This window comes from Bombina bombina, chromosome 1 (genome assembly GCF_027579735.1).
Source record: "Bombina bombina isolate aBomBom1 chromosome 1, aBomBom1.pri, whole genome shotgun sequence".
Lineage (NCBI taxonomy): Eukaryota > Metazoa > Chordata > Amphibia > Anura > Bombinatoridae > Bombina > Bombina bombina.
The window spans coordinates 214,514,814-214,540,638 of record NC_069499.1 but is presented as its reverse complement, the minus strand read 5'-3'; positions in this window follow the sequence as shown (position 1 = coordinate 214,540,638).

Genomic DNA, 25,825 nt, shown 5'->3' with positions numbered 1-25,825 from the left:
ACCTATCCTAGGGATAGGGATTAATTCCCAGTTGACTAATAGGGGAATAGAGGGTTATTAAATATTGACACGTTAAAAGTAGTGCCGTTGATCCCCCTTCTTTTTTGAGATGTACTGTGACATACTGAAGCAGAGCATGATCCCCTCCCTTCAGAGACTGGGATGCAGGGCAGTATTCCAACATGATAATGTCCCTAAACACACCTCCAAGACGACCACTGCCTTGCTAAAGAAGCTGAGGGTAAAGGTGATGGACTGGTCAAGCATGTCTCCAGAACTAAACCCTATTGAGCATCTGTGGGGCATCTTTAAATGGAAGATAGCGGAGCGCAAGGTCTCTAACATCCACCAGCTCTGTGATGTCGTCATGGAGGAGTGCAAGAGGACTCCAGTGACAACCCATGAAACTCTGGTGAATTCCATGCCCAAGAGGTTTAAGGCAGTGCTGGAAAATAATGGTGGTCACACAAAATATTGACATTTTGGATCCAATTTGGACATTTCCAATTAGGGGTGTACTCACTTTTGTTGCCAATGGTTTAGACATTAATGGCTGTGTGTTGAGTTATTTTGAGGGGACAGCAAATGTACTCTGTTATACAGGCTGTATACTCACTACTTTACATTGTAGCAACGTGTCATTTCTTCAGTGTTGTCACATGAAAAGATATAATAAAATATTTACAAAAATGTGAGGGGTGTAAAATTGTCCCTAAACACACCTCCAAGACGACCACTGCCTTGCTAAAGAAGCTGAGGGTAAAGGTGATGGACTGGTCAAGCATGTCTCCAGAACTAAACCCTATTGAGCATCTGTGGGGCATCTTTAAATGGAAGATAGCGGAGCGCAAGGTCTCTAACATCCACCAGCTCTGTGATGTCGTCATGGAGGAGTGCAAGAGGACTCCAGTGACAACCCATGAAACTCTGGTGAATTCCATGCCCAAGAGGTTTAAGGCAGTGCTGGAAAATAATGGTGGTCACACAAAATATTGACATTTTGGATCCAATTTGGACATTTCCAATTAGGGGTGTACTCACTTTTGTTGCCAATGGTTTAGACATTAATGGCTGTGTGTTGAGTTATTTTGAGGGGACAGCAAATGTACTCTGTTATACAGGCTGTACACTCACTACTTTACATTGTAGCAACGTGTCATTTCTTCAGTGTTGTCACATGAAAAGATATAATAAAATATTTACAAAAATGTGAGGGGTGTAAAATTACATAAAAAACAAAGCTATCCAAAATAAAAAATTTAAACCTCAACTAATACCCCTATGAAACTAAAAAATTCCCCTCCCCAAAATAAAAACACCCCCTAATCTAAAACAGCTCTTTTACTTAAAAAAACATTACTAATTAACCCCTAATATTAAAACCCCCCACCCAAACAACCACCCCAAAATAAAAAACCTAACACTCAAAAAACCTAAGCTATCCATTGCCCCCAAAGGGGCATTTGTATGGGCATTGCCCTTAAAAGGGCATTCAGCTCTTTTACTGCCCTTAAAAGGGCAATCATCTCTTTTACAGCCCAATAAATTCCTAATCTTAAAAATAAAACAAAAAATAAAAATAAATCCTAAGACTAAGCCCCAAATAGTTACTTACCATTCCTGAAGTCCGGCAGTGAAGGAGTTGTCAAATGAAAAGATATAATAAAATATTTACAAAAATGTGAGGGGTGTACTCACTTTTGTTAGATACTGTACATGGTATAAATATATATATATATATATATATATATATATATATATATATATATATATATATATATATATATATCTCCTATTCTATAAAAGGCCAAGTGTGTTTGTCTGAAGCTGTCATGTGCAGTAGAGACAGCACGAGGACAAACACATCTGGCCTCAGAGTCCCTACCTGATCTGCGGTGCGGGCAGAAGTGGACGGGGCCGGGCGTGAGCAAGGGCGGGGCCGGACGCGAAGGGGGCGGAGCCAGTCATGGTCGTGCACGTGAGATAGAGGGGAGAGAGATAGAGAGGGGGGAGAGATAGAAAGAGTGGGAGAGAACAAAAGAGAAATGAGAAAGAGCTAAAGATAGGATACGAGAGGGGAACGAGCAAGAGAGGGGGAGAGAGAGAAAAATAGAGGGGGAGAGAGAAAATAAGAGGGGGAAAGAGAGAGAGCAAAAGAGAGTGGAAGAGAGAGAGCAAAATAAAAGGGGGAGAGAGAGCAAAAGGAGAGAGGGGGGAGAGAGAGAGGGGGGAGATACAGAGGGGGGAGGAGAGAGAGAGAGGGGGGGGGAGAGAGAGAGAGTGAGTGGGGGAGAGAGGGGGGGGAGAGAGGGGGGAGATAGAGAGAGAGAGGGGAGAGAGAGAGGGGGGAGATAGAGAGAGATGGGAGAGAGAAAAGGGAGAGAAAGTGGGGGGGGGGAGAGAGAGAGGGGGGGGGAGAGAGAGAGAGAGGGGGGAGAGAGAGGGGAGAGAGGGGAGAGGGATAGGAGAGAGAGAGAGAGAGAGAGAGGGAGGGAGAGAAAGAGATAGGGGAGAGAGAGCAAAAGAGAGGGTAGAGAGAGCAAAAGAGAGAGGGGAGAGAGCAAAAGAGAGGGGGAGAGAGAGCAATAGAGAGGGGGGAGAGAGAGCAATATAGAAGGGGGAGAGAGAGCAAAGGAGAGGAACAGAGAGAGTGAGAGCAAAAGAGAGGGGAGAGAGAGCGAGAGCAAAAGAGAGGGGGGAGAGAGAGAGCAAAAGAGGCAAAAATGTTTTGCATACAATATTTTGTGATCTGGATTTCATTAAGATTCTAAGATCTTCTTTGCCTATAAAATCATCTTTTGAGATGGGGTTGCTTTCAGGATCTTCTATGTGTTTATAGAAGATGTCTAGAATGGGGTCTTCTTTTTGACTAGTGATCAGGTCCTCACTGGGAGAATCCTGACTCCATTGCACCAGGTTAGGCTCACTCTGTTGTTTTGCCTGGTTTCTGGTAATGGCTTCAACCTGAATTGCACCCATTAAGTGTTCAATATTAAGGAGTTCTCCAGTTATGGCTCCTTGTTTGGCTAATGAATCCGCAAGATTGTTGCCTTCCTTATCTGGGCCTAGAACCCTGGAATGACCCTTGGTCTTTTTCCAGTGTATGGTTAAATCATTGGATACCACCAGATTATCAATCTCGCAGAACAACTTGCCATGCTTGACTGGTTTATTGTTACTTTTCTGCATGCCATTTCTTTTACAAGTTGGTAGGTATTCAACAAAACTGTCACGCACATAATTTGAGTCAGTTATGATCACAAATTCATGAATACCATGTTCAATAGCCATTTCAATGGTTTTTAGAATAGGAGTGAGTTCTGCAACTTGACTGGATCTTGGTCCAATGTTGAAACCTACAGATATATTTGAGAATCCATTTGCCCAAGTTATACCAATGCCAGCGACTAGTCTGCGCTCATTATCAATAGTGGCATGGTAAGAACAACCATCAACATACACCTAAGGTAATGTTTGACAATTGTCCTCATTGTACATTTTATATGGGGAAAGCAATTGTTCCTCCAGAAAATAATCTTTTGATAATTCTTCCCCAGGATCCTTAGCGGTACAGTTGTGGAGCTCAGCAAGCCCCTGTGCGACTGGATTATTTTTATTCTGCTTGTAGTGAATTTCTAAGGGCCAGCCTTGTAAGGAAAGAGTCGATGCTGTTATGTGGCTATTAGACAAATTCCAATCTCTTATTCTCTCACTTTGCAAATATAGCAAAGGCTGGTGGGCCGTTTCTACAATAATTTTCTTGCCCTGTATACAGCTGCAGAAACTTTGTAGAGCCCATACAGTAGATAAGAGGGCTTTTTCGCGATCTTTTTATTTCTACTGGGGATAGAGTTTTGCTCGCATAAGCAATGGCTTTGCTTAAATTATCATGCTTTTGGTATAAAACAGCACTCATGCTTATATCCGTGTAACCTATTTCTAAGAAGAAAGGTTTACCACCTTCAGGGTACGCTAAGCAAGGTGCTTGAGTGAGTTTTCTCTTCAGCTCTCTGATGGCTGTTTCTTGAGTCTCACTCCAGTGCCATTTCACATCCTTCTTTAGAAGAAGTAGTAGTGGTTTAGCTAATTCTGCATAATTATCAATGAATTTGCGAGAATAGTTCTTCATACCCAGGAAGGATCTCAATTCCTTTAAGTTAGTTGGGTTTTTAGAATTTACTATAGCTTCCACCTTTTTCTTCTAAGGATTTAACCCTTCAGAAGTAACTTCATGTCCCAAGAAGTTTACACGAGTCCGACACCATTGAGCTTTCTGTAGGGATAATTTGACACCTTCCCTTTTTAAGTTGGCTGAGGACGTGTTTAAGCTCTGCGATGTGTTTTTCAAAGTCTGAGCTTTTGATTAAAACATCATCAACATAAGATAAGGTCCCCCTTTCCAGTGCATCAGGCATAGCCTTATGCATGAATACAGCAAATTCATGTCAAGAATTTATGTATCCAAAAGGGATTCTCTGAAATGCATATTGGACTTTTTGGAATGAGAATGCTAGCTTATACTGGTCCTCCTCATGTACCCTTATGGTCCAATATCCCTGCGCGCAATCAATGGCAGTGAATATTTTGGATCCCTGCATCTGTGCTAGGCATTGGTCAACGTATGGTACATGCCAGCCAGACATGTATACCCGTTTGTTTAGCTGCCTTAAGTCAGCACAAAAACTCCATTGTCCATTGGGCTTAAGAACACCTAGAATAGGATTGTTATAAGAGCTGTGCACCTGTCGGATAATACCCCTTTCTTCCAAGTTCCTTATGATTTCTGCAAGAGAATCATATGAGGCTAAAGGAAGTCTGTATTGTTTAACAAATACAGGTAGTGCATTGGGATCTGTTTGTATTCTTGCAATGTGCAAGTCTGTAGTACCACAGTCGTAAGAATCCCTAGCAAAAATATCCTTGTACTCCAACAGGAGTTCTCGCAGCAGTTGGCGTTCATCATCCCTGGAACAGCCATTAGCTAAGGATATTTGCTCTTCGACTATTTGTTGAAATCCTGGAAAGATTTCAGGCTGTCCTATTTCATAGACTTCTTCCAACCTAGAGGTGAGATCCCCTTGATTATAATTTACATTGCCCCCATGACTCTGGGTATTGGGGTAATCTTGCTGTTTGATTGGCTGATCAAATACTAGAGAGGCTTCTTCAATTTTACAGATGCCTTCTTCTGAGCTGAAGGGATAAATAGACTGAATATTAAATAGACCCTCTGGCATAGATGCAAAGGATTGTTCTATTAATTGTTCTTCAGTTAAGTATCCTTCAGGTATTAGCCCAATTACATTATTCTGGAATCCAAAAGTGTAATAACTTGATTCCAGCGCATATCCTATGGTGGTTCCCTTAGATAAGGTTATATCCTGTGGGGTCATGTTATGCACAATAATATGTATTGGAGTAGTTCCAATATTTACCAAAGGAGTGTGGGCCATAGTGACACCCAGATTTTGTATTCTATGGGAGAGGCAAATTAGTGTTTCAGAAGTTTTTAATTTCTGACCTCTCTTTACCTGTAATGGTAAAAGAAATTTATCAGCCCCGGCAGGAATTATAAAATCGCTAGAGACCTGCATATTCACAGCATATTGCAATTGCTGGTTTGATTTCAGGGCTGCATTTTAATCCTGAAATACTTCAGGGTCCCCCTTTAACCTGCTCCATAGGCAAGAGTTAATCAAATCTATTTGTATGGCATATATATATGTAAGATATTATTGCCAATGTATAATTGATTATGGGGAGTTTTTGAAACTAAAAACAGGTGCTTCACTGACTTATTACCTGTAGAGACAGATAATAAGCACTTAGCTGTGATGTTATAGCTTTCAAACCTATCATCCAGGCCGTTGACACAGTGATCTTGGGGAGAAAGATATTTAATCACTTTAGGTTCAGCTATCTGCGCTAATAAGCCTTCGCTTATATAGCTAGCTTCCTGTTTTAAACTCAACTTGGCATACTTTGTTGTACCAAGGTCATGCATTTGTATAGGGATAAATATATCCTCTTTAACTCTCTCCATCCCTGTGAGGTATTGAGTGTGGCCTGCCCCTTAGGGATTTTATGATCCCCCTTGTGGAGAGATATGGTTAATACATCGCCGTCTAGGGAAATATTCGCTATCTTTCCAGGCGAAATTTTAAAAGTATTACCATCAGAGCCACTTAAAGGAGTCTGATCATCTATTTGTAAAATAGTGATTTCAGGTACAGAGTTATTCCTGAAATGAATCTCCACAGCATCTGGTTTCTCTTCCACCACGTGACAGTTATGTCGGGGGCGAGATATACCAGATTTCTCCTAATTGAAAGGCCTTTTAACTTGCAACCAGATTACATTATTTATGCAATCAGTTATGGTGCTTAATCGCTTCAGGAGATCACTACCAATAATTAACCGATCAGTTGGCAGATCCACTATAATGACTCTTATGACCCTGTTCCCCAGTTTAAATTTTAACCAGGCAGTACCGTAAACTTTTAGGGAGTCACCCCAACTCCTATTAGAGAACCATCAAATTCTTTTATTTTAGGTTTGTGGGGTGTTGGCTCATTTAGCTGTGTGTAGTACCTGAGGGATAAAATAGTTGCCTGATACCCAGTATCACTTAATCCCATGATAGGGTCGGAAACTGAATCTTGCAGCTCAGCTAATACATAATATCTTCCTGCAGTTTCTACCATTTCACACATAAAATTTGCATTATTGTACCTCTGTGGGCTTCGCCACATGTTACCTGAATCCGCCATGTTTTCCCGTGCAGAAGGAATTGCAAATCTACTGGTCTCCTTTATGACAGGGTCGGCTGGATTCTTGTGTATTGCATCTGCGGAAATAAGGTTAAGAGAACATTGCAAAGGGATAGATTGGTTAATGCTTTCAGGCCAAGGTTGCTCGTCATAACAGCTAAATCGTCCGTTTCCGGTCTGTGGGGAGAGAACATGATTAGTATCATTAATATTTATTATTACATTTTGTATATCTCTCCTCTCTCTTTCAGGTGATACTGCAGTATTTATGACTGCTGACCACTGGCTGTACCCCTAAAAAAGTATTGTTCGGTTGCTGAGCCGTAGAAGGTTGACTTATATTAGCGAATTGTTCGCTCAACCAATATAACTGGGTAAAAAGCATATCTACCTGATTGTACAATTTACCTCTACCCCTGGGCCTATCTCTTGGTGCCCCATAATAATGATTCCTGGACCATTGGGTTCCCTCAGAATCAGGGCCGCTACTTCTATTCTGGCGTGGTTGCCCCTGGGGTTCAGCTTGTTCAGTATTAGTACTTTGGGGAGCATTATATACTTGGGGTGTCTTGTTACCCTGAGAATATCTTCGCCATCTATTGTATCTACCCTTGCGCGGATACCAATAATTTGGTGAGTATTCTCTTTGTGAGTAATTATTCACCTGATTATGTCCCCCACTTTGGTTATATTCTCTCTGCGCTTCAGCCCGTGTTGGGGAAGGGGCAGAGTTAAACCTCTGTGGAGATGGCCTGTTTTGTCTGGACACCTCCAGATAGGTTTTCTTTTTAGACTCCAAATTGAGGGGGCTAGGTGACACCCTAGTTTCTGCTACAATTTTGGGTTTTGATTCCTTTTTAACCCCCTGCTCACTGGACTGCTGAATAGAGTATAATTTTGTACTATCTTTGATCAGCCATTCCAATGAGCAGTCCTCATCAAAATCTCTAGCTAAATTAATTTTGATGGGTGTAGGCAGTGCTTCAAAAAATAAATTTACAAATTCTGAGCAATCAAATCTGGGATTATCTTCAGCCATATTGTACACATTTTTCAATTCAGAAAGGAACTCGATGGGACTTTGATTTGCACTAAATTTTTAACCATATACTGCTATTTTTGCAGCCCAAATTCTTTTCTGCATTGTCGTTTTATTTCACTTCAGGAAAAAATATTCATATCCTTTAGTGAAGTAAAGAATTTGTGATGCTTACCGTCAAATACCCAGGGCAGAAGTTCAATTTTTAATTTCTCACTTGTAACATTCACATTATAGCTAATGCATTTTCAAAGGCCTCTAAGTGATCAATTACAGAGTTTGTTCCCTTGTTTGAGAATAGAGGTACGGCACCCTTTATGAAAGTAACTATTTTATGGGAATCATATACCTTATTAGACTTATTTTGGGATTCTCTATTAGAGTTTCCCTAACCCTCACCGGCTGAGTTACAGCAGTTTCCTGGATTTACATCATGAGGTGACTGCCTATTTGGAAAATCTATTTCTTACCCAATAGTGGTCATTTGTCTACACTCTTCCATATATTTCTGAACCTCGTCCCTGACGCGTTCTCTAAGGGAGTTAGCATTATCTGCATTATTCTCACTGTTAATATAGGTGTTTTCATTATGGCGATATGACCTTTTTAAATCACTTAATTCTCTCTGGCTTTGCACAAGCTGTTTATTTAATTATTGTATCTGTGCGAGTAAGTGTTATGCTTATCTAAGGCGGTTAGGTTTGGGCAAATTCATCCATTTTATTTTTGGCGATTTTTATATCCTCTTCGCATCTGCGTGAGGAACGAATACTACTTTCTAGCTCCTGTATTTGCAATTGTTTGTCTATGACACAAAGCGACATTTCGTCAATAATGCATATCACAAGGGGCCAAGATTTTAGTATTAGTTCGTCTCGCTTTTTGAGAGCCTTGCATTGATTAATCATTAATAATTCTTGGAAAAATTAATTGATTTAATTCCACATATTATTATTAACGGTAATATTTGAAGCCCTAATTTCAAGCATATCCATAAAATCATTTAATTCACCCGCAATATTAAACTTCTCTTTAATGTGACTTATAATGTCTTTCTTAAGGACCTGACCTCTAGTAATGGGTATTGTGATGGGACCATTTTCAACGCTATGTACAGAATTAAATGAGTCACTCCTAGTGATAGACATTATTATATTGGTTAAGTATTTAGTTAAATTAAAACGCTAATACAATTTTTACCAATAAAAAGAGAAAAGAAAAAAAAAATATATTTTAAAAAAAATTAATATCAATTTTGAAATCTGAAAAAAAAATATTTTTATGAATTTTGAAATATGAAAAATTAATATTTTTATGAATTTTGAAATATGAAAAAATAATATTTTTATGAATTTTGACATGAAAAATTTATATTTTTATAAATTTTGAAATATGAAAATGTAATATTTGTATTAATTTTTCAAAAATTAATCTTGAACAATATTTCAAAATATCAGTATCAATCTCGAAATATGAAAATCAATATTTCAATCTTCAAAAAAAATTCTTTTTTTATTTTCAAAATATTAATTTCAAAATATGAAATTTGTTCTCTCTTTTATAATAATTTCTATTTATTACAAATATATGATATCATTGTGATAAATATTAATAAATCTCAGCAGTGCCTCCATACAATATGTCAGTATATTTATAAGAATCTTCAGTAGTGCTCTCCAAATAATATATCAGTATATTGCAGGGCTATAATACAATATATTTAACAATTATCCTTTAAAATATAAACCCTAAATCAATATGCATCTACTATTAACCATAACATTAATATAAATACCTGAATTATTTTTATTTGTTAATATCTATGAACATATTGGAATATATTTGTAATACCAGGACATGAAACAATATTATAAACGTTTAAAAGCTATAAAGATATGCTATACTTCTTACAAAACTCATAAAAGTTTACCTTTAAAACTAGCCTTATTTACAAATAGCCTTTCATTCAATTAACACAATGAGATTCTAAGTAAAATACTCAGCTATCTACCCACGCTTTATTCTAACACAATTCTAATTTAAAACATCAAAAATTGCACAGATAAATTACTTAGCATGAATGATATATGTCTAACAATACACAGGCTATGAAATACTAGCTTGAAATACAAACTATTTCTTTAAATCTATTTATATACAGCATCAATGAATGTTTGCTTTAAATGTTTTGCATAGAAAAAGGCAAGCTAAGAGCTATTCAAGGCTATGAAATACAGTTTAAAAACACAATTTGCTCTCTTCAATCTACCCACAATCTTTTAATACTTTACCAGGATGAACACCAATCGATATCCAATATCTTTCAGCAGGTTTAATCTCACCTCAGAAATACCAATAAGTATATTTTGCAATCAATGAGAAAAGGTAGATCAGCTTTGCTTGAGTAAAATGGTATCTCATGCCCAACAAACCAGTTACAAGTTTAGCTTAGCAGAATCTCTGTCCTGTCTCTCTCTCTTGCTTTTACTTATATAAGTTTCCATCATAGGTGAGAATAATGGGTGGCCCTCGTGCTTGTCCCTTCTGATTGGGTATCTGGAATATCTAATCATATTGGCCCTTACGGAGCTGAGCATGGTCACCATAGAAAACGCATCTTTTAACAGTTAAGTCCCTTAACTGTCATACTGGATTCTGGCCCTCGGGTGGCAGCATGACAACACAAAACATATTCAATTTAACCATTTCTAGACAGTGAAAGAAAATATTTCTTTAAAATGTGTAATAAATGCCATAATTTCTTGCATTAATAACTTACAATCCGAATTCCAGGCAGGATAACCTCATGTCAATTTTCTGATTATTTCTATACCAAACACCATTATATTATATTAACCCCTTAAGGACCACAGCACTTTTCTCTCACCATTAAATGGACTTTCTAAAGATACCATTATTTTCATCATATCTTATAATTTACTATAAAAAATATAAAATATAGGAAAAAATTGAAAAAACACACTTTTTCTAACTTTGAACCCCAAAATCTGTTACACATCTACAACCACCAAAAAACACCCATGCTAAATAGTTTCTAAATTTTGTCCTGAGTTTAGAAATACCCAATGTTTACATGTTCTTTGTTTTTTTTTTTAAAGTTATAGGGAAATAAATACAAGTAGCACTTTGCTATTTCCAACCCACTTTTTTTCAAAATTAGCGCTAGTTACATTGGGACACTGATATCTTTCAGGAATACCTGAATATCCCTTGAAATGTATATATATATTTTTAGAAGACATCCCAAAGTATTGATCTAGGCCCATTTTAGTATATTTCATGCAACCATTTCACTACCAAATGCGATCAAATAAAAAAAATTGTTCACTTTTTCACAAATTGTTTCACAAACTTTAGGTTTCTCACTGAAATTATTTACAAACAACTTGTGCAATTATGGCATAAATGGTTGTAAATGCTTCTCTGGGATCCCCTTTGTTCAGAAATAGCAGACATATATGGCTTTGGCATTGCTTTTTGGTATTTAGAAGGCCGCTAAATGCCACTGCGCACCACACATGTATTATGCCCAGCATTGAAGGGGTTAATTAGGGAGCTTGTAGGGTTAATTTTAGCTTTAGTATAATGTAGTAGACAACTCAAAGTATTGATCTAGGTCCATTTTGGTATATTTCATGCCACCATTTCACCGCCAAATGCGAACAAATATAAAAAAAGCGTTACATTTTTCACAATTTTAGGTTTCTCACTGAAATTATTTACAAACAGCTTGTGCAATTATGGCATAAATTGTTGTAAAAGCTTCTCTGGGATCCCCTTTGTTCAGAAATAGCAGACATATATGGCTTTGGCTTTACTTTTTGGTAATTAGAAGGCAGCTAAATGCCATTGCGCACCACACGTGTATAATGCCCAGCATTGAAGGGGTTAATTAGGGAGCTTGTAGGGAGCTTGTAGGGTTAATTTTAGATTTAGTGTAGGTATCAACCTCCCACATGACACATCACACCCCCTGATCCCTCCCAAACAGCTCTCTTCCCTCCCCCTCCCCACAATTGTCCCCGCCATCTTAAGTACTGGCAGTAAGTCTGCCAGTACTAAAATAAGAGTTTTTTGTGGATTTAAAAAAACAAAAACAATAATAATTCTGCTCTGTAGGATCCCCCCTTAGCCCCCAACCTCCCTGATCCCCCCCAAACAGCTCTCTAACCTCCCTCTCTGCCTTATTATGCGCCATATTGGGTACTGGCAGCTGTCTGCCAGTACCCAGTTTGAAATCAAATATGTTTTTTATCAAATTTTATTATTTTATTATTTTAAAAATACTATTTTCTGTAGTGTAGCTGCCCTCCCTCAATCCCCAACCTCCCACCCTCCCAGATCGTTAAAAAATGTGTAATGTTCCCACCCTCTCTCCCACCAAGTACCACAGTTGTTCTATAGTGTAGGTTTCCCACCCCCCCGCGTGCGCACCCGCTCCCGTGCACATGCGCGCACACATACTCGATCCCGCCCCCCTTCCCACCGATGGCCACCCACCCGCCTCCCTGGATCGGCTCCCACCCACCAACGAACATGGCCATTGATGGCCGATGCAGAGAGGGCCACAGGGTGGCTCTCTCTGCATCGGATGGCTAAAAAATGTTATAGCAGGATGCCTCAATATCGAGGCATCACTGCTATAACATGAATGCAGTTGGAAGTGATCAGGATCGCTTCCACTGCTTTCAAAGACCAACGACATACGGGGTACGTCCTTGGTCATTAACTGCATTTTTTTGCAGGACGTACCCCATACGTCGTTGGTCGTTAAGGAGTTAAAATAAGTACACTGTTAATTCAATTCTCCCTATTAAACATATTGGAATTTATTTCATTAATAAATTACAATATTAATTGTAGATGGGGCAGCATCCCATCATATTCCTGATAATTTTAATATGAAACATCAAATTCTTTTTAATATTATTTTACATTAAAAGAATTATACTGCTACTTATTAGCTTAAAATTCCTTACAATTTTATCAGTATCCTGGCATTTATATACAAATAACAGACTATTTTATATTCAGTACTGCATTGTATTCCAACATGAATATACCATTTTTCATGTTTCTAATAAATCCTGGATGTATGAATCCTGTCTATGCAGATCTGAAATTATATGTCTGAAAAATAAAAACAATACAGAGGTTATTATTCTGACACAGTTAAACATTTTAGACCGACTAAAATAGTCACCTACCAAGATTAGCAAATACCCATGTAATATTAGAAAATTAGACAATTTACCAAATTTCTATATTTAATACATTCTGAGGCATACATTAAAAAAATAATAATATTTATTTACTGTATTTCAAAATTACATCTTAACATGTGTCTTTAGTTCACAGGGGTCACTTAACAGGCAGCTGTTAAAAGCCATAATTTCCTTACGGCTAGATTTGGAGTTTGGCGGTAAAAGGGCTGTTAACGCTCCGCGGGTTTTTTTCTGGCCGCACCATAAATTTAACTCTGGTATCGAGAGTTCAAACAAATGCTGCGTTAGGCTCCAAAAAAGGAGCGTAGAGCATTTTTACCGCAAATACAACTCTCGATACCAGAGTTGCTTACGGACGCGGCCGGCCTCAAAAACGTGCTCGTGCACGATTCTCCCATAGGAAACAATGGGGCTGTTTGAGCTGAAAAAAAACCTAACACCTGCAAAAAAGCAGCGTTCAGCTCCTAACGCAGCCCCATTGTTTCCTATGGGGAAACACTTCCTACATCTGCACCTAACACTCTAACATGTACCCCGAGTCTAAACACCCCTAGCCTTACACTTATTAACCCCTAATCTGCCGCCCCCGCTATCGCTGACCCCTGCATTACACTTTTAACCCCTAATCTGCCGCTCCGTAAACCGCCGCCACCTACGTTATCCCTATGTACCCCTAATCTGCTGCCCTAACATCGCCGACCCCTATGTTATATTTATTAACCCCTAATCTGCCCCCCACAACGTCGCCGACACCTACCTACACTTATTAACCCCTAATCTGCCGAGCGGACCTGAGCGCTACTATAATAAAGTTATTAACCCCTAATCCGCCTCACTAACCCTATCATAAATAGTATTAACCCCTAATCTGCCCTCCCTAACATCGCCGACACCTACCTTCAATTATTAACCCCTAATCTGCCGACCGGAGCTCACCGCTATTCTAATAAATGTATTAACCCCTAAAGCTAAGTCTAACCCTAACACTAACACCCCCCCTAAGTTAAATATAATTTTTATCTAACGAAATAAATTAACTCTTATTAAATAAATGATTCCTATTTAAAGCTAAATACTTACCTGTAAAATAAATCCTAATATAGCTACAATATAAATTACATTTATATTATAGCTATTTTAGGATTAATATTTATTTTACAGGTAACTTTGTATTTATTTTAACCAGGTACAATAGCTATTAAATAGTTAAGAACTATTTAATAGTTACCTAGTTAAAATAATTACAAATTTACCTGTAAAATAAATCCTAACCTAAGATATAATTAAACCTAACACTACCCTATCAATAAAATAATTAAATAAACTACCTACAATTACCTACAATTAACCTAACACTACACTATCAATAAATTAATTAAACACAATTGCTACAAATAAATACAATTAAATAAACTATCTAAAGTACAAAAAATAAAAAAGAACTAAGTTACAGAAAATAAAAAAATATTTACAAACATAAGAAAAATATTACAACAATTTTAAACTAATTACACCTACTCTAAGCCCCCTAATAAAATAACAAAGACCCCCAAAATAAAAAATTCCCTACCCTATTCTAAAATACAAAAATTACAAGCTCTTTTACCTTACCAGCCCTGAACAGGGCCCTTTGCGGGGCATGCCCCAAGAATTTCAGCTCTTTTGCCTGTAAAAAAAAACATACAATACCCCCCCCCAACATTACAACCCACCACCCACATACCCCTAATCTAACCCAAACCCCCTTAAATAAACCTAACACTAATCCCCTAAAGATCTTCCTACCTTGTCTTCACCATCCAGGTATCACCGATCCGTCCTGGCTCCAAGATCTTCATCCAACCCAAGCGGGGGTTGGCGATCCATAATCTGGTGCTCCAAAGTCTTCCTCCTATCCGGCAAGAAGAGGACATCCGGACCGGCAAACATCTTCTCCAAGCGGCATCTTCTATGTTCTTCCATCCGATGACGACCGGCTCCATCTTGAAGACCTCCAGCGCGGATCCATCCTCTTCTTCCGACGACTAGACGACGAATGACGGTTCCTTTAAGGGACGTCATCCAAGATGGCGTCCCTCGAATTCCGATTGGCTGATAGGATTCTATCAGCCAATCGGAATTAAGGTAGGAATATTCTGATTGGCTGATGGAATCAGCCAATCAGAATCAAGTTCAATCCGATTGGCTGATCCAATCAGCCAATCAGATTGAGCTCGCATTCTATTGGCTGATCGGAACAGCCAATAGAATGCGAGCTCAATCTGATTGGCTGATTGGATCAGCCAATCGGATTGAACTTGATTCTGATTGGCTGATTCCATCAGCCAATCAGAAAATTCCTACCTTAATTCCGATTGGCTGATAGAATCCTATCAGCCAATCGGAATTCGAGGGACGCCATCTTGGATGACGTCCCTTAAAGGAACCGTCATTCGTCGTCTAGTCGTCGGAAGAAGAGGATGGATCCGCGCTGGAGGTCTTCAAGATGGAGCCGGTCGTCATCGGATGGAAGAACATAGAAGATGCCGCTTGGAGAAGATGTTTGCCGGTCCGGATGTCCTCTTCTTGCCGGATAGGAGGAAGACTTTGGAGCACCGGATTATGGATCGCCAACCCCCGCTTGGGTTGGATGAAGATCTTGGAGCCAGGACGGATCGGTGATACCTGGATGGTGAAGACAAGGTAGGAAGATCTTTAGGGGATTAGTGTTAGGTTTATTTAAGGGGGTTTGGGTTAGATTAGGGGTATGTGGGTGGTGGGTTGTAATGTTGGGGGGGGGGGTATTGTATGGTTTTTTTTACAGGCAAAAGAGCTGAAATTCTTGGGGCATGCCCCGCAAAGGGCCCTGTTCAGGGCTGGTAAGGTAAAAGAGCTTGTAATTTTTGTATTTTAGAATAGGGTAGGGAATTTTTTATTTTGGGGGTCTTTGTTATTTTATTAGGGGGCTTAGAGTAGGTGTAATTAGTTTAAAATTGTTGTAATATTTTTCTTATGTTTGTAAATATTTTTTTATTTTCTGTAACTTAGTTCTTTTTTATTTTTTGTACTTTAGATAGTTTATTTAATTGTATTTATTTGTAGCAATTGTGTTTAATTAATTTATTGATAGTGTAGTGTTAGGTTAATTGTAGGTAATTGTAGGTAGTTTATTTAATTATTTTATTGATAGGGTAGTGTTAGGTTTAATTATATCTTAGGTTAGGATTTATTTTACAGGTAAATTTGTAATTATTTTAACTAGGTAACTATTAAATAGTTCTTAACTATTTAATAGCTATTGTACCTGGTTAAAATAAATACAAAGTTACCTGTAAAATAAATATTAATCCTAAAATAGCTATAATATAAATGTAATTTATATTGTAGCTATATTAGGATTTATTTTACAGGTAAGTATTTAGCTTTAAATAGGAATCATTTATTTAATAAGAGTTAATTTATTTCGTTAGATAAAAATTATATTTAACTTAGGGGGGTGTTAGTGTTAGGGTTAGACTTAGCTTTAGGGGTTAATACATTTATTAGAATAGCGGTGAGCTCCGGTCGGCAGATTAGGGGTTAATAATTGAAGGTAGGTGTCGGCGATGTTAGGGAGGGCAGATTAGGGGTTAATACTATTTATGATAGGGTTAGTGAGGCGGATTAGGGGTTAATAACTTTATTATAGTAGCGCTCAGGTCCGCTCGGCAGATTAGGGGTTAATAAGTGTAGGTAGGTGTCGGCGACGTTGTGGGGGGCAGATTAGGGGTTAATAAATATAACATAGGGGTCGGCGATGTTAGGGGCAGAAGATTAGGGGTACATAGGGATAACGTAGGTGGCGGCGATTTGCGGTCGGAAGATTAGGGGTTAATTATTTTAAGTAGCTTGCGGCGACGTTGTGGGGGGCAAGTTAGGGGTTAATAAATATAATATAGGGGTCGGCGGGGTTAGGGGCAGCAGATTAGGGGTACATAAGTATAACGTAGGTGGCGGTCGGCAGATTAGGGGTTAAAAATTTTAATCGAGTGGCGGCGATGTGGGGGGACCTCGGTTTAGGGGTACATAGGTAGTTTATGGGTGTTAGTGTACTTTAGGGCACAGTAGTTAAGAGCTTTATAAACCGGCGTTAGCCAGAAAGCTCTTAACTCCTGCTTTTTTTCAGGCGGCTGGAATCTTGTTGTTAGAGCTCTAACGCTCACTGCAGAAACGACTCTAAATACCAGCGTTAGAAAGATCCCATTGAAAAGATAGGCTACGCAAATGGCGTAGGGGGATCTGCGGTATGGAAAAGTCGCGGCTGTAAAGTGAGCGTTAGACCCTTTAATCACTGACTCCAAATACCAGCGGGCGGCCAAAACCAGCGTTAGGAGCCTCTAACGCTGGTTTTGACGGCTACCGCCGAACTCTAAATCTAGGCCATAATATGCTTGTGTTCTCAGACCCCTTTCCCAGGCAGAAATTCTCTAGCAGGCAGGAAACCCATATGTGGGTATCTACCTTTGAGATTCCAGCATTCTAATCTCCATCTCATTAGGCCTCAAAAGGATATTCCAGAAACGTTGTCTTCATTCACTGCATGGGGTAAGGAGTGCTCTGAATTTTTGCACTTCCAATTAAAGAGCAAATGTTTTAGTGTTAAAGTTTCTGGAGACATCCTGTCTGCAATTGAGTCTTGAAATGTGTATTTAATTCATGGGGTTTTGAATCAATCCTGACATCAGAATTGCAGCCCTTACTTTAGTAATAACTGATAAAAAGATGGTTTAATCCATAAACACATTTCCTTGTCCTATTTACATATATATATGTAAATGTTTGCGCTCCACTCCTAATCTGGTCCTTTTTTTGCTTATTTTAATAGACATCCAACATGGTAAGTTTATAGCCTCTTATGAAGAATTATGCAGAATAAACTATATTATTTTTGTTACTCACACTTCCTCAACTTCATTCTTGTCCTAGTCCACCATACTTGATACCCTCATTAATGTTGTATACTCACATAAAAATATATATTTTTTCTATGGCACGCTAACACCCCTAAAAGTAAACTTATAATGCAGGCGGGTTAGCATGTGTGTTACAAGTTGAAAGTAAAGAGTTAGCATGCAAGAGAAACCCGATGAGCTCTAACTTCAAAACTACGGATATCGCAACCACGTTAACTTCTCCCCATAGGCTTAAAAAAAAATACACAACACTTGTGCGATAACCAACACCATGTTAGACCGTCTGCACTAAACTCTGCAATTATACATATTTTACATTCATATGTTCATCACATAGAAGAAAATGTTCTTTTTATGTTTAAATATATTTATATATATATATATATATATATATATATATATATATATATATATCCAATCCAAGTTAAGGACAGCACAATCATACTTAATCCAGCCGCCAAGGTGCACTACAAACCAATAATGTGTATCCTTTCCAAGAACGTAGGCACTCACTGGTCTTTAAACATAAATCCTTTATTAATCCATAGAAAAAATTACATAGACATGACGTTTCGGTACATCGTTGTACCTTTATCAAATGTAGCAAAAATATTAAAACTTCCTTTTAATATTTTTGCTATATTTGATAAAGGTACAACGATGTACCGAAACGTCATGTCTATGTAATTTTTTCTATGGATCAATAAAGGATTTATGTTTAAAGACCAGTGAGTGCCTACGTTCTTGGAAAGGATATATATATATATATATATATATATATATATATAGTATCCCACAAAAGTCAGTACACCCCTCACATTTTTGTAAATATTTTATTATATCTTTTCATGTGACAACACTGAAGAAAATACACTTTGATAACTCAACACACAGCCATTAATGTCTAAACCATTGGCAACAAAAGTGAGTACACCCCTAAGTGGAAATGTCCAAATTGGACCCAATTAGCCATTTTTCCTCACCGGTATCATGTGACTCGTTAGTGTTACAAGGTCTCAGGTGTGAATCACTCTCACACTCTCTGGAACTGGTCACTGGAAGTTCAACATGGCACCTCATGGCAAAGAACAAATCTGAAAAAAAGAATTGTTGCTCTAAATAGGCATAGGCTATAAGAAGATTGCCAAGACCCTGAAACTGAGCTGCAGCATGGTGGGCAATACCATACAGCGATTTCACAGGAAAGGTTCCGCTCAGAGCACGCCTCTTCATGGTCGACTAAAGAAGTTGAGTGCACATGCTCAGCTTTATATCCAGTGGTTATATTTGGGAAATAGACATATGAGTGCTGCCAGCATTACTGCAGAGGTTGAAGGGGTGGGGGGTCAGCCTGTCAGTGCTCAGACCATACGCTGCACACTGCATCAAATTGGTCTGCATGGCTGTCATCGCAGAAGGAAGCCTCTTCTAAAGATGATGCACAAGGAAGCCCACAAACAGTTTGCTGAAGACAAGCAGACTAAGGACATGGATTACTGGAACCATGACCTGTGGTCCGATGAGACCAAGATAAACTTATTTTGTTCAGATGGTGTCAAGCGTGTGTAGCAGCAACCAGGAGTACAAAGACAAGTGTGTTTTGCCTACAGTCAAGCATGGTGGTGGGAGTGTCATAACCATGAATGCCAACATGTACTGTGACATACTGAAGCAGAGCATGATCCCCTCCCTTTAGAGACTGGGCTGCAGGGCAGTATTCCAACATGATAAAGTCCCTAAACACACCTCCAAGACGACCACTGCCTTGCTAAAGAAGCTGAGGGTAAAGGTGATGGACTGGTCAAGCATGTCTCCAGAACTAAACCCTATTGAGCATCTGTGGGGCATATTTAAATGGAAGGTAGCATAGCACAAGGTCTCTAACATCCACCAGCTCTGTGATGTCGTCATGGAGGAGTGCAAGAGGACTCCAGTGGCAACCCATGAAACTCTGGTGAATTCCATGCCCAAGAGGGTTAAGGCAGTGCTGGAAAATAATGGTGGTCACACAAAATATTGACACTTTGGGCCCAATTTGGACAGTTTCACTTTTGTTGCCAACAGTTTAGACATTAATGGCTGTGTGTTGAGTCATTTTGAGGGGACAGCAAACTTACACTGTTATACAGGCTGTACACTCACTACTTTACATTGTAGCAATGTGTCATTTCTCCAGTGTTGTCACATGAAAAGATATAATAAAATATTTACAAAAATGTGAGGGGTGTACTCACTTTTGTGAGATACTGTATATATATATATATATATATATATATATATATATATATATATATATATATATATATATATATATATATATATATACTAGGCAATAAGCCTGCCCAGCGGGCAGTATATATTTAAAAAATACAAACCCCCAAGTTAAAGTTACAAAAAATAAAAAAAAGTAAAATTACAGAAAAAAAAGCTGTCCAAAATAAAAAAATGAAACCTCAACTAATACCCCTATAAAAATAAAAAATCCCCCTCCCCAAAATAAAAACACCCCCTAATCTAAAACAGCTCTTTACTTAAACATTACTAATTACCCCCTACTAGTAAAACCCCCCCACCCAACCAACCACCCCAAAATAAAAACCCTAACACTCAAAAAACCTAAGCTATCCATTGCCCCCAAAGGGGCATTTGTATGGGCATTGCCCTTAAAAGGGCATTCAGCTCTTTTAATGCCCTTAAAATGGCAATCATCTCTTTTACAGCCCAATAAATCTCTAATCTTAAAAATAAAACAAAAAACAAAAATAAAAATAAATCCTAAGACTAAGCCCCAAATAGGTACTCACCGTTCCTGAAGTCCGGCAGTGAAGATCTTCTTCCAGGGGGCTCCATCATCTTCTTTCTTCATCCCGAGCAAAGGCAGCGTGGAGCAGAGGTGCAGAGTGGTCTTCCCCCGATGTGTGGATCCGGAGCGGAGGTTCTCAGCTGCGGTCCTCAGCGGTGGCCTTCAGTGGTGGCAATGCTCTGTGGCGTGGAGGATCCTCTTCATCCGATCTCCGGCATACACTAAAACTTGAATGCAAGGTACCGCATTCAATTTGGGGTAAATTGCATTCCTATTGGCTGAAATTTTTAAATCAGCCAATAGGATTAGAGCTACCAAAATCCTATTGGCTGTTCAAATCAGCCAATAAAATTTCAGTAGCTCTCATCCTATTAGCTGATTTAAAAATTTCAGTCAATAGGAATGCAAGGTACCCCAATAAATATGGGGTACCTTGTATTCAATCTTCAATGTGCGATGAACGATAGCATGAAGAGGAGCCTCCACACCGCTGAGGACCGCGGCTGAGAAACGCTGCTGATGATCCGTGCATCGGGGAAGCTAGCTCCGCACCTCTGCTTGACACCAACTTCGCTCTGGATGAAGATAGAAGATGATTGAGCCGCCTGGAAGAAGACCTTCTCCACTGGACTTTATGAATGGTGAGTACCTATTTGGGGCTTAGTTTTAGGATTTTTTAATTTATTTTTTTTTTTTATTTTTAAGATTAGGGATTTAATGGGCTTTAAAAAAGCTTATTGCCCTTTGAAGGGCAGTAAAAGAGCTGAATGCCCTTTTAAGGGCAATGCCCATACAAATGCCCCTTTAGGGGCAATGGGTAGTTTAGGTTTTTTTAGTGTTAGTTTTTTTATTTTTCGGGGTTTGGTGGGTGGGTTTTTTTTACTGTTAGGGGGTACTTAGTATTTTTTAAATGTAAATGAGCTGTTTAACTTAGGGAATTGCCTTACAAAAGGCCCTTTTAAGGGCTATTGGTAGTTTAGTTTAGATTAGGTTGTTTTTTTTGGGTGGGCTTTTTTATTTTCATAGGGATTAGGTTTAATTTTTTTATTTTTTTAAATTTTGTTAATTTTTTTCTCTAATTTTAGAGATTTTTATTTTTTGTAATTTTAGATTATTTGTTTTGTTATATGATGTTAGGTTTTCTTTAAGTGTAACAGTATTGGGGTTAATTTAGGGGTGTTAGATTAGGGGGCTTAGTAATTAAATTAGTTATTTGCATTGTGGGGGGTTGATGGTTTAGGAGTTAATAGGTTAATTAGATTTATTGCTATGTGGGGGTTTGGCGGTGTAGGGGTTAATAGGTCAATTAGGTTTATTGCGATGTGGGGGGTTGGCGGTTTAGGAGTTAATAGGTTAATTAGGTTTATTGCGATGTGGGGGTTTGTTAGTTTAGGGGTTAATAGGTTAATTAGGTTTATTGCAATGCGGGGCGTTGGAAGATTAGGGGCTAATATTTTAATTATGTTATTTGCGGATTAGGATTTAATTACTTTAAAATTTTGAAATGATGGCGGTTTCGGTGTTTGTTAATACTTTGTGCGGGAGGTTAGGTATTCTTTGTTATACTTCGTGAGGGCAGTTAAGTTTTTTTATTTCTTGCGGGCGGTTACGTGATTTTTTTCGTTGATCCATGCTGGTGGTTGCGTGTTTTTTTTAAGGCTTAGTTTGCCTATTCTTTTGGCTGCAACTGCAACTGGCAAAATGACTGGTAACCCCTTAGGCCCTATCAGTAAGGAAATTCAATCTATTGTTAAAACCGCTTTGATAAATGGTCTCATTGATTCTAAAACCAGTAATTTTTTGCAGGTTAAAGACCCTATTATTCCTGTTTTATATGTGCTGCCAAAGGTGCATAGGTCCATGACTGCTCCCCCAGGGAGACGAATTGTTGCTGGCCATCTATTTGGATAGAGTGCTTAGACCCCTGGTGGAGCAGTCATGTTCTTTTATTAAAGACACCAATTACTTCTTGGTGAAATTAGACAATTTACAACTGCAGACTGATAAATTTATCTTATTCAGTTTGGACGTCAGTAGTCTTTACACCTCTATTCCCCATGCAAGTGGGATTGATGCAGTCAAAAATGCTTTATTTTCAGGTGGGGCTTATTCAATAGATAGGATTGATTTTCTTTTACAGTTATTGGAGGTTATCTTATATAACAACTACTTTTTATTTGAAGATTCTTTTTTTCTCCAACTACAGGGCACTGCCATGGGCTCCAACGTTGCCCCCAACTACGCTAATATTTACATGAATTCCTATGAGGAAAGATTTGTATTTGAACACCCACTTTTTCATCAGTGTGGTGCCACCTGGTGTCGCTACATTGATGATATTTTTGGGATTAAGTATATTTTCAGAAAGAATATGGATCGCAATAGCCTTTGGAGTTTCAACAGTGCCCATCACCCATCTCTGGTTAAATCTTTACCACGGAGTCAAATGCTACGTGTTAAAAGAATTGTGGGAGATGATGATATCTCCAAATTAAGATTGGCAGAGATGGGTGATACATTTTTACAATGGGGTTATCCCCCAGACCTCATTAATAAAACTATTAATGATGTTCTTCCCTTGCAAGGACAGACTCTCTTAATAACAAAACCTCCAAAAATAGATCAGTGCAGGATGACTTTTGTTTTTGAGTATTGCAAACAAACCAATTTAATTACAAAAATTATACGCCGACATTGGGGCATTTTACAAACATGCAATACAGAAATAAAAGAATTTCAACAATTTCCCATGCCTGCTTTTAAGAGGGCCAAGAACTTACGTGATGAACTTGTGAAAGCTGACTTGGGCCCTAGTAAAGTGTTGAGACAGAGTTACATCACTAAGAAAAACTTAGGTTGTTTTCCATGCTTACGTTGTAGCAACTGTGGATCTATCATTAAAAGTCCCCATTTCCTACACCTTCATACTGGTTATAAGTTTATATACAGAGATTTTTTTACCTGCAACACTAAATTTGTGGTTTATCTTATCAAATGCTCTTGTGGGTGTGTCTATGTGGGGGAGTCGACTAGGAGAATAGGGGACCGTATCACAGAACACAAGAGCAACATAAGGTGCAAGGTCCACTCAGCCCCGGTAGCCCATCATTTTCTGTCAGCAGGCCATCAGGTCAGTCAACTTAGGTTCCAGGTTATTGAACAAATCCACACCCCTAGACGGGGTGACAATAGAGAGTTATTACTCAAACAACGTGAAACATTTTGTATTTTTAAACTTGATACCCTGGAACCTAAGGGGATGAATAGAGAGATTGACTGGACAACATTTTATTAAGCAGCCACTTTTTATATTTTATATTCTATGAAATTAACCCTTGTATGTTGCTCTCTTATGTTGCAGATTCTATTGATTAGGGTTCTACTTGTTTTGCTGATGTGGAGTCTGATGTTGCTGTCTTTGATGCCACGCAAGTACTTTTTCTATTCTGACTACATATGTGCATATTATTCAATATTTGATACATAATTACAACTATGCATTTATACATTTAGCATTTTTATATGTCAGTTTATTGATTTAGTACTTGCCCTTTTTTCTTGTTGTATATATATTTCTTGATAGAATGTCAAAGTTATAACTTTGAGCATTTTTTCTTGTCCATTTTGGCCTCTAAATAGTTGTTTTTATTGTTTCTTACTCACACTGGTACACAAGAGGGCACTATACTCATGTTTTTTGATTGCTCTGAGAATGTAAGGGTTAACTCCCAGGTATTAGCCTATATAACCCAGGTGTGTAATGATTGTTTTTAACACATGATTAAGGGGCATAGCCCCGAAATGTTGTGACACTGTCTGTTCCTGTTTTTTTTTTGCAATAAAGAATTGAGGATTCACTTAAGGATATCATCCTGTTTGTTCTTTGGTAAATCGCCATAGAACAGGCTAACAATAGTATTGAGCCAATTGTTTGTTCCTGTGAGTGTGATTCTCTCTGTGTGTATTTAGTCTCCCTATGGGAAAAAGGGGAAACCAGACGTTGACTCCTTGCTCAATGTGCTTAGAGGAATGTGGCTACACCTCACTGACGAGGCCCAATGAAGGCCGAAACGATCATCTGGGGTTGTTGTGTTCCTTGTTCAGAGAGGAATTGCCTGGTATTTCGGCGCTGGACTGACCGTAATAGGCGGGATTAGACTGATATACTACAGGAAAGTTATTTTCTGTGAAAAGCATTACTCGGCTAAAAGAAGCTGCACCCAGGAAGTAAATTGCCATAGAACAGGCTGACAATAGTATTGAGCCAGTTGTTCATTCCTGTGAGTGTGCTTCTATCGCTGTGTGTGTGTGTATATATGTATATATATATATGTATATATATATATATATATATATATATATAAATACAAAGAACATGTTCTACTATGTGAAGAACATTGGAATGTAAAATATTTACAGAAAAAAACCACAGTAAAAAACATTATAAAATATTAAGATTGAGTTTTTCAAATTTTAAGGTATTTGTTTGGAAAGGGCTCCAAAGTGTTTAAATGTATATACATGTGTATTTATGTGTCTGTATGTGTATATATGTAGTTATGTACACATATATGTATATAAACACATAAACAAACACACACACACACATATATATATATATATATATATATATATATATATATATATATATACATCAATATGGAATGGAGGGCACTCACAGGTCTTGATTGAATTTCAACTTTTAGAAAGTTGCTTAAAATTGCATGCTCTATCTGAATTATGAACGGAAAGATTTGGGTTCAGTGCCCCTTTAAGAATCCTCAGCAGTTGTTATAATGTTGTTTCAGTTTTATAACTACAGAGTATGACCAATACACTCTTATTATTCTGTATATATGTGCAACAATAGCTTTTTGTTCTGTCTTACAACTAGCAATTAATACATCTTGGTAAATAGTTTGTATCTAAATGCATACCTTATTTTTCGCTTTGGCGTGTTCAAGCCGCCATTCCCGAATGTTGTGTGGCTTAACCACACTACGATTACGGCCAGTGAGCCGAAACGCGTCAGTGGG